We start from the raw sequence: 13616 nt of genomic DNA on the forward strand, positions 1-13616 counted from the left end.
GGTTATCATTTGCATCTTTCTAAATTCCATATATATGCGTTAGTATACTGTATTGGTGTTTTTCTTTCTGGCTTACTTCACTCTGTATAATAGGCTCTAGTTTCATCCACCTCATTAGAACTGATTCAAATGCATTCTTTTTAATGGCTGAGTAATACTCCATTGTGTATATGTACCAAAGCTTTCTTATCCATTCATCTCCAGATGGACATCTAGGTTGCTTCCATGTCCTGGCTATTATAAACAGTGCTGCAATGAACATTGGAGTACATGTGTCTCCTTCAATTCTGATTTCTTCGGTGTGTATGCCCAGGAGTGCGATAGCTGGATCATATGGCAGTTCTATTTCCAGTTTTTTAAGGAATCTCCACACTGTTCTCCATAGTGGCTCTACTAGTTTGCATTCCCACCAAAAGTGTAAGAGGGTTCCCTTTTCTCCACATCCTCTCCAGCATTTATTGCATGTAGATTTTTGGATAGCAGCCATTCTGACTGGTGTGAAATGGTATCTCATTGTGGTTTTGATTTGTATTTCTCTGATTATGAGGGATGTTGAGCATTTTTTCACGTGTTTGTTAGCCATCTTTATGTCTTCTTTGGAGAAATGTCTGCTCAGTTCTTTGGCCCATTTTTTGATTGGGTCATTAATTTTTCTGGAATTGAGCTGCAGGAGCTGCTTGTATATTTTGGAGATTAATCCTTTATCAGTTGCTTCATTTGCTATTATTTTCTCCCATTCTGAAGGCTGTCTTTTCACCTTGCTTAGAGTTTCCTTTGCTGTGCAGAAGCTTTTGATTTTAATTAGGTCCCATTTGTTTATTTTTGCTTTTATTTCCAATATTCTGGGAGGTGGGTCTTGGAGGATCCTGCTGTGATTTATGTCAGAGAGTGTTTTGCCTACGTTCTCCTCTAGGAGTTTTATAGTTACTGGTCTTACATTTAGCTCTCTAATCCATTTTGAGTTTATTTTGGTGTATGGTGTTAGAAAGTGTTCTAGTTTCCTCCTTTTACAAGTGGCTGACCAGTTTTCCCAGCAACACTTGTTAAAGAGACTGTCTTTTCTCCATTTTATATTCTTGCCTCCTTTGTCAAAGATAAGGTGTTCATAGGTGCGTGGATTTATCTCTGGGCTTTTTATTTTGTTCCACTGATCTATATTTCTGTCTTTATGCCAGTACCATACTGTCTTGATGACTGTGGCTTTGTAGTAGAGCCTGAAGTCCGGCAGGTTGATTCCCTCAGTTCCACTTTTCTTCCTCAAGATTGCTTTGGCTATTTTAGGTTTTTTGTATTTCCATACAAATTGTGAGATTATTTGTTCTAGTTCTGTGAAAAATATCGTTGGTAGCTTGATAAGGATTGCATTGAATGTATAGATTACTTTGGGTAGTATACTCATTTTCACAATATTTATTCTTCCATTTCAAGAACACGGTATATTTCTCCATCTATTAGTGTCCTCTTTGATTACTTTCACTAGTGTTTTATAGTTTTCTATGTACAAGTCTTTTGTTTCCTAAGATAGAAATATTCCTAAGTATTTAATTCTTTTCGTTGCAATAATAAATGGAATAGTTTCCTTAATTTCTCTTTCTATTTTCTCATTATTAGTGTATAGGAATGAAAGGGATTACTGTGTGTTGATTTTACATCCTGCAACTTTCCTGTATTCATTGATTAGCTCTAGTAGTTTTCTGGTAGAGTCTTTGGGGTTTTCTGTGTAGAGGATCATGTCATTAGAGAACAGTGAAAGTTTCACTTCTTCTTTTCCAATTTGCATTCTTTTTATGACTTTTTCTGCTCTGATTGCTGTAGCCAAAACTTCCAGAACTATGCTGCATAGTAGTGCTGAGAGTGGGCACCCTTGTCTTGTTCCTGACTTTAGGAGAAATGTTTTCAGTTTTTCACCGTTGAGTATAATATTTGCTGTCGGTTTGTCATATATAGCTTTTATTATGTTGAGGTATGTCCCTTCTATTCCCGCTTTCTGGAGGGTTTTCATCATAAATGGATGTTGAATTTTGTCAAAGGCTTTCTCTGCATCTATTGACATAATCATATGATTTTTATTTTTCAGTTTGTTAATGTGGTGTATTATGTTGATTGATTTGCGGATATTGAAGAACCTTGCATTCCTGGGATAAAGCCCAATTGGTCATGATGTATGATCTTCTTAATTTGTTGTTGGATTCTGATTGCTAGAATTTTGTTCAGGATTTTTGCATCTATGTTCATCAGTGATATTGCCTGTAGTTTTCTTTTTTTGTGGGATATTTACCAGGTTTTGGGATTAGGGTCTTGGTGGCCGCATAGAATGAGTTTGGAAGTTTCCCTTCCTCAGCAATTTTCTGAAAGAGTTTGAGTAGAATAGGTGTTAGCTCTTCTCTAAATTTTTGGTAGAATTCAGCTGTGAAGCTGTCTGGACCTTGGCGTTTGTTTGCTGGAAGATTTCTAATTACCGCCTCTAGTTCCATGCTTGTGATGGGTCTGGTCAGATTTTCTAATTCTTCCTAGTTCAGTTTTGGAAAGTTGTACTTTTCTAGCAATTTGTCCATTTCTTCCAGGTTATTTATTTTATTGCCATATAATTGCTGATAGTATTCTCCAATAATCCTTTGTATTTCTGTGTTGTTGGTTGTGATTTCTCCATTTTCATTTCTAATTTTACTGATTTGGTTCTTCTCCCTTTGCTTCTTGATGAATCTGGCTAATGGTTTGTCAATTTTATTTACCTTCTCAAAGAATCAGCTTTTGGCTTTGTTGATTTTTGCTATGGTCTCTTTTGTTTCTTTTGCATTTATCTCTGCCCTAAGTTTTATGATTTCTTTCCTTCTACTAAGCCTGGGGTATGTCATTTCTTCCTTTTCTAGTTTCTTTAAATGTAGAGTTAGGTTATTTAGTTGACTTTTTTCTTGTTTCTTGAGGTGTGCCTGTATTGCTATAAACTTACCCATTAGCACTGCTTTTACAGTGTCCCAGAAGTTTTGGGTTGTTGTGTTTTTATTTTCATTCATTTCTATGCATATTTTGATTTCTCTTTTGATTTCTTCTATGATTTGTTCATTATTCAGCAGCGTGTTGTTCATCCTATATATGTTGGCATATTTAATGGTTTTTCTCCTGTAATTGAGATCTAATCTTACTGCATTGTGGTCAGAAAAGATGCTTGGAATGATTTCAATTTTTTTGAATTTACCAAGGCTAGATTTATGGCCAAGGATGTGATCTATTTGGGAAAAGGTTCCATGTGCGCTTGAGAAAAAGGTGAAATTCATTGTTTTGTGGTGAAATGTCTATAGATATCTATTAAGTCTAACTGGTCTATTGTATCATTTAAAGTTTGCGTTTCCTTGTTAGTCTTCTGTTTAGTTGATCTAACCATAGATGTAAGTGGGGTATTAAAATCTCCCACTATTATTGCATTTTTGTTACTTTCCCCTTTGATACTTGTTAGTAATTGTCTTACATATTGCGGTGCTCCTATGTTGGGTGCATAAATATTTAGGACTGTGTATCTTCTTCTTGGATTGGTCCTTTGATCATTATGTAGTTTCCTTCTTTGTCTCTTTTCACAGCCTTTGTTTTAAAGTCTATTTTATCTCATATGAGTAAATCAGATTGATTATATTCTTTGCAATCAAAGATGGAGAAGCTGTATACAGTTAGCAAAAACAAGACTAGGAGCTGACTGTGGCTCAGATCATGAACTCCTTATTGCAAAATTCAGACTTAAATTGAAGAAAGTAGGGAAAACCACTAGACCATTCAGATATGACCTCAATTAAATCCCTTATGATTATACAGTGGAAGTGAGTAACAGATTTAAGGGACTAGATCTGATTGATAGAGTGCCTGATGAGCTCTGGACGGAGATTCGTGAGATTGTACAGGAGACAGGGACCAAGACCATCCCCATGGAAAAGAAATGCAAAAGAGCGAAATGGCTGTCTAAGGAGGCCTTACAAATAGCTGTGAAAGAAGAGAGGCGAAAAGCAAAGGAGAAAAGGAAAGATATAAGCAACTGAATTCAGAGTTCCAAAGAATAGCAAGGAGAGATAAGAAAGACTTCCTCAGCGATCAATGCAAAGAAATAGAGGAAAACAACAGAATACGAAAAACAAGAGAGCTCTTCAAGAAAATTAGAGATTCCAAGGGAACATTTCATGCAAAGATGGGCTCGATAAAGGACAGAAATGGTATGGACCTAACAGAAGCAGAAGATATTAAGCAGAGGTGGCAGGAATATACAGAAGAACTGTACAAAAAAGATCTTCACGACCAAGATACTCACGATAACGTGAAATTGATCTAGAGCCAGACATCTTGGAATGTGAAGTCAAGTGGGCCTTAGAAAGCATCACTACGAACAAAGCTAGTGGAGGTGATGGAATTCCAGTTGAGCTATTTCAAATCTTGAAAGATGATGCTGTGAAAGTGCAGCACTCAATATGCCAGCAGATTTGGAAAACTCAGCAGTGGCCACAGGACTGGAAGAGGTCAGTCTTCATTCCAATCCCAAAGAAAGGCAATGCCAAAGAATTCTCAAACTACCGCACAATTGCACTCATCTCACACGCTAGTAAAGTCATGCTCAAAATTCTCCAAGCCAGGCTTCAGCAGTATGTAAACCGTGAAATCCCAGATGTTCAAGTAGATTTCAGAAAAGGCAGAGGCACCAGAGATCAAATTGCCAATATCCGCTGGATCATGGAGAAACCAAGAGAGTTTCAGAAAAACATCTATTTCTGCTTCATTGACTATGCCAAAGCCTTTGACTGTGTCGATCACAATAAACTGTGGAACATTCTGAAAGAGATGGGAATCCCAGACCACCTGACCTGCCTCTTGAGAAACCTGTATGCAAGTCAGGAAGCAACAGTCAGAACTGGACATGGAACAACAGACTGGTTCCAAATAGGAAAAGGTGTACGTCAAGGTTGTATATTGTCACCTTGCTTATTTAACTTATATGCAGAGTACATCATGAGGAACGCTGGGCTGGAAGAAGCACAAGCTGGAATCAAGATTGCCGGGAGAAATATCAATAACCTCAGATATGCAGATGACACTACCCTTATGGCAGAAAGTGAAGAGGAACTCAAAGCCTCTTGATGAAAGTGAAAGAGGAGAGTGAAAAGGTTGGCTTGAAGCTCAACATTCAGAAAACAAAGATTGTAGCATCTGGTCCCATCACTTCATGGGAAATAGATGGAAAAACAGTGGAAATAGTGCCAGACTTTATTTTTTGGTCTCCAAAATCACTGCAGATGCTGATTGCAGCCATGAAATTATAAGATGCTTGCTCCTTGGAAGGGAAGTTATGACCAACCTTGATAGTATATTAAAAAGCAGAGACATTAGTTTGCCAGCCAAGGTCCATCGAGTCAAGGCAATGGTTTTTCCTGTGGTCATGTATGGATGTGAGAGTTGGAATGTGAAGAAAGTTGATCCCCGAAGAATCGATGCTTTTGAACTGTGGTGTTGGAGAAGACTCTTGAGAGTCCCTTATACTGCAAGGAGATCCAACCAGTCCATTCTAAAGGAGATCAATCTTGGATGTTCATTGGAGGGACTGATGCTAAAGCTGAAACTGCAATACTTTGCCCACCTCATGCAACGAGTTGACTCACTGGAAGAGACTCTGATGCTGGGAAAGGTTGGGGGCGGGAGGAGAAGGGGACGACAGAGAATGAGATGGCTGGATGGTATCACCGACTCTGTGGACATGAGTTTGAGTGTACTCTGGGAGTTGGTGATGGACAGGGAGGCCTGGCGTGCTGTGATTCATGGGGTCGTGGAGAGTCGGGCATGACTGAGCGACTGAACTGAACTGAACTGAACTGACTCCTGCTTTCTTTTGGTTTCTATTTGGTGGAATATCTTTTTCCAGCCCTTCACTTTCAGTCTGTATGTTTCCTTTGTTTTGAGGTGGGTGTCTTGCAGACAACATATTTGGGGGTCTTGTTTTTGTATCCATTCAGCCAGCCTTTGTCTTTAGGTTGGGGCATTCAACCCATTTACTTTTAAGGTCATTATTGATAAGTATGATCCCGTTGCCGTTTTCTTTATGCTTTGCGTTCAAGTTTATACACCCTTTCTGTGTTTCCTGTCTAGAGAAGATCCTTTAGCATTTGTTGGAGAGCTGGTTTGGTGATGCTGAATTCTCTCAGCTTTTGCTTGTCTGTAAAACTTTTGATTTCTCCTTCATATTTGAATGATATCCTTGCTGGGTACAGTAATCTGGGCTGTAGGTTATTTTCTTTCATCACTTTATGTGTATCTTGCCATTCCTTCCTGGCCTGAAGAGTTTCTGTTGAAAGATAAGCTGTTATCCTTATGGGAATTCCCTTGTGTGTTATTTGCTGCTTTTCCCTTTCTGCTTTTGATATTTGTTCTTTGTGTTTGATCTTTGTTAATTTGATTAATATGTGTCTTGGAGTATTTCGCCTTGGGTTTATCCTGTTGGGGACTCTCTGGGTTTCTTGCACTTGGGTGATTATTTCCTTCCCCATTTTAGGGAAGTTTTCAACTATTATCTCCTCAAGTATTCTCTTATGGTCTTTCTTTTTGTCTTCTTCTTCTGAGACTCCTATGATTGGAATGTTGGAGAGTTTAACATTGTCCCAGAGGTCTCTAATATTGTTCTCATTTCTTTTAATTCGTTTTTCTTTTTTCCTCTCTGTTTCATTTATTTCTACCTTCTAACTCACTTATCCTGTCTTCTGCCTCTGTTATTCTACTGTTTGTTCCCTCCAGAGTGTTTCTGATCTCATCTATTTCATTATTCATTGTATATTGACTCACTTTTATTTCCTCTAAATCCTTATTAAATCTTTCTTGCATCTTCTCAATCTTCTCCAGGTTATTTATCTGTAAGTCCATTTTGCTTTCAAGATTTTGAATCATTTTCAAAATCAATATTGGAAATTCTTTATCAGGTAGATTCCCTGTATCTTCCTCTTTTGTTTGTTTTGGTGGGCATTTATCTTGTTCCTTTACTTGCTGGGTATTTCTCTACCTATTCATCTTGCTTATATTTCTGTGCTTGTGTTGGCCTTTCCGTCTTCTGGCAGTTTGTGGAGTTCTCTTTATTATGTAGTTTCCTCGCTGTGTGTGGGTTTGGATGGGTGACTTTTCAAGGTTCCCTGTTTAGGGAAGCTTGTGTCTGTATTCTGGTGGGTGGAACTGGATTTGTTCTCTCTGGAGTGCAATGAAGTGTCCAGTAATGAGTTATGAGATGTCAGTGGGTTTGGGGTGATTTTGGGCAGCCTTTGTATTGAAGCTCAGGGCTATTTTCCTGTGTTGCTGGAGAATTTGTGTGGTATTTCTTGGTCTGGACCTTGTTAACCCTTGGGTGGTGCTTGGTTTTAGTGTAAGTATGGAGGCATTTGATGAGCTCCTATCGATTAATGTTCCCTGGAGTCAGGAGTTCTCTGGTGTTCTCAGGATTTGGGCTTAAGCCTCTTGCCTCTGGTTTTTGGTCTTATTCTTGGAGGAGTGTCTAGACTTCTCTATCTGTCATTTCCAAGGTGGTTCCGTCTGTTTTAGCTTCTGTTTGCTGGTCTCTTCAGTGTCTAATTTCCACCGAGATATTAGGTGGCGGGTGGACACTTTTTAAGGCTCAGTTGTTCAGTCCTGTTTTGGGAAGGGAGGAACACTGCACACAAATATCTATGACGTCTGTGTGAAGTGCTCGTAGCTTCTCGGCCACACTGGGTTTGCCCCCGCTCACAGTGCATGTCTTGTCCCAGGCTACACTGCACATGCTCTAAGTTGCTCTGCTGGGAATTTTCCGAAGCCAGCACTGGGTTGTATGCACTTCCCAGGTCTGCGCAGCTCAAGTTCAGTTTCTCGGGTACTTCACAAAGGCGCAGACTTGGTTGGGCCTGCGTTTTGTGCCTTCCCTGGTCCGAGCAGCTCAGGTGACCAGGTGTTTGCCGAGCGCGGTCTCTGCGACTTATCGCCTCCCCAGTCCCTGCCACTCGGTTTTCTGTGTGTACAACCGGCACACCTTCTCAGGCAGATATCGACCGGCCAGAGCCCTAGAAGTCTTGATTAGCAACAATCCTGCCTGCAGTTTGTATCGGATGCCTTTCTGGGGCTGCGGTTGCCCCCTCCGGTTCTGGCTGACCTCCCAGCCTGTCTTGGCGGGGAATAGGGGATGGGCCAACTGCAGCCGGCTCACTCTGCTCAGCCCTTTTTTCCGTGAGCAGGGCTGGCAGAGTCTTAGGTTAGAGCTTCACACCTTTTCGTGGGGAAGCTATCCCATTCTGCTTTGCTATTCCCAGTTAGTTCTCTCAGATTGTTCTCTCGGCATTTAAGCCCAGTCCTCCCTCTAAGCAGTTCAGCTGGCTCCTCCCTGCCCAGCCCCCGTTTGCTAATGGTGTATGCAGGCATCTGCGCTGCTTCTCCGCTGGGAATTACCATTTGGCGGGTAATTTGTGGGTTTTAATTGTTTCTTTTTCCTCCTGGTTATGTGGCCCTCTGAGGTTCAAAGACTCACCACAGATTCATCAGTGAGTGTGTTTCCTGGTGTTTGGAAACTTCTCTCTTCTTAAAGCCTCCCTTCCCGGGATAGAGGTCCATCCTTACCTCTTTTGTCTCTCTTTTTATCTTTTATGTTTTTTCCTACCTCCTTTCAAAGACAATGAGCTGCTTTTCTGTGTGAATGATGTCCTCTGCCAGCATCCAGAAGTTGTTTTGTGGACTTTACTCGGTGTTCAAATGTTCTTTTGATGAATTTGTGGGGGAGAGAGTGGTCTCGCCGTCCTATTTCTCAGCCATCTTGTTCATTCTCCATTATTTATTTTTATACCTTTTTCCAGACTCAACATTGTATTCACCTACATTGAGCAGCTTCAGCTGCATGTAACTAATTCTGGTAAATTCTCTTTTCATTTGTATTCTATTACAAATATTTTCTAATTTTCCTTGTTATGGTTTCTTAGATACACTCATCATTTTTAAGTAGAAATTTAATTTCCAAATACTTGGGATTTCGTTTAAATTATTTTTCATATTAATTTATCATTTTGATTCTAATTCCTTATATTTAAATTTATGCTTTCTTTTCTGTAGTCACCTTCTGTGTTTCTTTCAGTCTAACTTTATTGCAGCTTTGCAGTAAGTCAAAGATGTCTCATGGTAAATGTCACATTTCACTTGAAAATATATGGTTTATTTTCAAATATATTTTGATATATATTTCTAACATAATTCCACAGTGATAAGAGAACAGACTCTGTACAATTTCAATACGTTTAGACCATGTGACTTTGCACCTTGTTTTATGTCCCTGAATACATTTCAGTGTCTTCTAGTTTAAGGTCTATGGGAACTCGAATAGAATTTGTATTTTACTAGTGTATAAAAATTGTATAAATTTTAATTAAGTTAAACTGGTTAACAATACTTTTCAGGTCTACTATATCCTACTTCTCTGTATATGTATTCTGTTAATATTTGAGGGTTGATATTGAAACTGCAACTAAAAATCTTAATTTATCTATTTAAAAAATACTTGCAATATATATTGAAACCATATGTAATCTTGTTTGGAATTTCCAAGTCTCCTGTAAATGTGTTATCATACTTTTATCATACTTTTATAATTAAAAAAATAAAATTTGAAGTTTTAGAAAAAAGACAACCTGAAGAATGGGAGAAAATTTTTGCAGATGAAACAATTGACAAAGCATTAGTCTCCAAAATATATAAACAGCTCATACAGCTCAGTATCAGAAAAACAAACAGCCCAATCAAAAAATGGGCAGAAGACTTAGAAATTTCTCCATACAGACATAGAGATGGCCAATAAACACATGAAAAGTTGCTCAACATCACTAATTATTAAAGAAATGCAAATCAAATCTCCAATGAGTTATTGTCTCACAGCAGTCAGAATGGTCATCATCAAAAAAATCGACAAAACTTAAATTCTGCAGAGAATGTGGAGAAAAGGTAACCCTCCTACACTGTTGGTGGGAATATAAACTGATAAAGCCTTTATGGGGAACAGTATTTAGATTCCTTTAAAAACAAGAAATAAAACTACCATACAACCCAGAAATTCTACTACTGGGCATATACTCTGAAAAAACCACAATTCTAAAAGATGCATGCATCCCAGTGTTCATTGCAACGCTATTTACAATAGCCTGGACATATAAGCAACCTAGATGTCCATCAAAGGATGGAGATTATATATATATATATTTGTGTGTGTTTCAATGTCCATTGAAAGATGTAGAATATTACTCAGCTATAAAAGGAATGGATTTGAGTCAGTTCTAGTGAGGTGGATGAACTTAGAACCTGTTATTCAGAGTGAAGTAAGTCAGAAAGAGAAAAACAAATACCATATATTACTGCATATATATGGAATCTAGGAAAATGGTATTTCCTATTTGCAGGAAAGGTATGGAGATGGATATGTAGAGAAGGAACTTGTGGACACAGCAAGGGAAGGAGAGAATGGGATGAATGGACAAAGTAGCATTGACATATATACACTATCATATGTAAAATAGATAGTGAGAAGTTGCTAAATACACAGGGAGCCCAACCTCATGCTCTGTGATGACTTAGAGGGGTGGAATGCGGGGAGATGAGGTAGGCTCAAGAGGGAGGGGATATACATATAGGTATTGCTGATTCATGTTGTATGGCAGAGACAACACAACAATGTAAAGCGATTTTCTTAAAATTAAAAAAATAAACAAATAAAAAATGCAAATACAATTGCCCCCACTGAAAAAAATTAAAAGAAAATTTCTGTTCTGTAGGTAGTTCAGTTCAGTTCAGTTCAGTCGCTCAGTCATGTCTGACTCTCTCTAGGTAGAGGAAGGAATAAAACTTCCTCCCATTTGATTTCTTTCCCAGAAATGAGAACATCATATAAAGATAAAACTAGTATCTGAGAAACATTCAATATGAAAAATAAGCTTTCCTTTTCTTTTCCTTCTAATACTGCCTTTCATCTTGTTGTCTGAATCCTGACTTGATTTTTTTCATCACTTGTCTTTTTCCTCCTTCCTTTATCAATCTCTCAGACTCCTTCACCTAAGTCCTTGTGTTAGAATTACAGTTATGCTTTTGATCTACACAGGCAGAGAAAAATGTGGAAAGTAGGCATGTGGATTTGCAGTTGTTTTGTCAAGTGCAAACTTTCCTGTCTTGGTACGTCTATGGCATCAGTCTATACATTTTGTCTGCATTTATTTCTAAATAAAATGGAAAAATAATTCATAAGTGAAAGTTCAGTTCAGTTCAGTTCAGTTGCTTAGTCGTGTCCGACTCTTTGTGACCCAATGAACCACAGCACGCCAGGCCTGAAAGGGAAAGCTTGAAAAATTATTTAGTCCTCAGTGGAGAAGAATCAGATGTTAAATGAATAAATGACACACATGTAAAAACTAAGGGTGAAACCACTGCTACAGCGAAGAATAAAATATATCAGAAAATTCGAGGAGGAGACTGTTCAAGAGATCAATAATGGTGCAAGGCTTTCTAAATCTACCACCTTTCAAATATATAGAAGGTCACAATTTAAAATTTAGTTAAAATTTAAAATAACATGAAGGCTAAAAATGGCATCTGTTTGCTATTAGTTTGCTGTTTAAAATGTCTGCATTGCATGGGCCAATAATAAAAACAAGAGATCTCTTCAAGAAAATTAGAGATTCCAAGGGAACATTTCATGCAAAGATGGGCTCGATAAAGGACAGAAATGGTATGGACCTAACAGAAGCAGAAGATATTAAGAAGAGGTGGCAAGAATATACAGAAGAACTGTACAAAAAAGATCTTCATGACCAAGATAGTCACGATAACATGATCACTGACCTAGAGACAGACATCTTGGAATGTGAAGTCAAGTGGGCCTTAGAAAGCATCACTACGAACAAAGCTAGTGGAGGTGATGGATTTGGAGTTGAGCTATTTCAAATCTTGAAAAATGATGCTGTGAACGTGCAGCACTCAATATGCCAGCAAATTTGCAAAACTCAGCACTGGCCACAAGACTGGTAAAGGTCAGTCTTCATTCCAATCCCAAAGAAAGGCAATGCCAAAGAATGCTCAAACTACCGCACAATTGCACTCATCTCACACGCTAGTAAAGTCATGCTCAAAATTCTCCAAACCAGGCTTCAGCAATATGTGAACCATGAACTCCCAGGTGTTCAAGCAGGTTTTAGAAAAGGCAGAGGCACCAGAGATCAAATTGCCAACATCCGCTGGATCATGGAGAAAGCAAGAGAGTTCCAGGAAAACATCTATTTCTGCTTCATTGACTATGCCAAAGCCTTTGACTGTGTGGATCACAATAAACTGTGGAAAATTTTGAAAGAGATGGGAATCCCAGACCACCAGACCTGCCCCTTGAAAAACCTGTATGCAGGTCAGGAAGTAACAGTCAGAACTGTACATGGAACAACAGACTGGTTCCAAATAGGAAAAGGAGTACGTCAAGGTTGTATATTGTCACCCTGTTTATTTAACTTCTATGCAGAGTACATCATGAGGAACGCTGGGCTGGAAGAAGCACAAGCTGGAATCAAGTTTGCTGGGAGAAATATCAATAACCTCAGATATGCAGATGACATCACCCTTATGGCAGAAAGTGAAGAGGAACTCAAAAGCCTCTTGATGAAAGTGAAAGAGGAGAGTGAAAATGTTGGCTTGAAGCTCAACATTCAGAAAACAAAGATCATGGCATCTAGTCCCATCACTTCATGGGAAATAGATGGAAAAACAGTGGAAACAGTGTCAGACTTTATTTTTTTGGGCTCCAAAATCACTGTGGATGCTGATTGCAGCCAGGAAATTAAAAGAGGCTTACTCCTTGGAAGGAGTAAACCAACCTAGACAGCATATTAAAAAGCAGAGACATTACTTTGCCAACCAAGGTCCATCTAGTCAAGGCTATGGTTTTTCCCATGGTCATGTATGGATGTGAAAGTTGGACTGTGAAGAAAGCTGATAGCCAAAGAATTTATGCTTTTGAACTGCGGTGCTGGAGAAGACTCTTGAGCGTCCCTTGGACTGCAAGGAGATCCAACCAGTCCATTCTAAAGGAGATCAGTCCTGGGTGTTCATTGGAAGGACTGATGTTGAAGCTGAAACTCCAATACTTTGGCCACCTCATGCGACGAGTTGACTGACTGGAAAAGACTCTGATGCTGGGAAGGATTGGGGGCAGGAGGAGAAGGGGACGACAGAGAATGAGATGGCTGGATGGTATCACCGACTCTGTGGACATGAGTTTGAGTGAACTCCGGGAGTTATTGATGGACAGGAAGGCCTGGTGTGCAGTGATTCACGGGGTCAAAGTGAGTTGGACACGACTGAACGACTGAACTGAACTGAACTGAACTGAGCATCGAATTTTATGTGCAAATTATCAGGATATTAAAAAATTCAAAGCGATAAACAATCATCAATTTTCTACTATGTGCAAGTTTTATGCTAAATATTTTGGGGTTACAACTATTAACAAAATAAGATTTCTTGTGAGTTTTACACATTAATGAAGGAGATAGGCAGACAGAACCAATGGATGAGAGTTCAATAGCAACATTTAAAGGACTGCTTGAGAAAACTAGAAGAAATATGAC

This window comes from Moschus berezovskii, chromosome X (genome assembly GCF_049115385.1).
Source record: "Moschus berezovskii isolate FMDL1 chromosome X, NW_MosBer_1.0, whole genome shotgun sequence".
NCBI lineage: Eukaryota > Metazoa > Chordata > Mammalia > Artiodactyla > Moschidae > Moschus > Moschus berezovskii.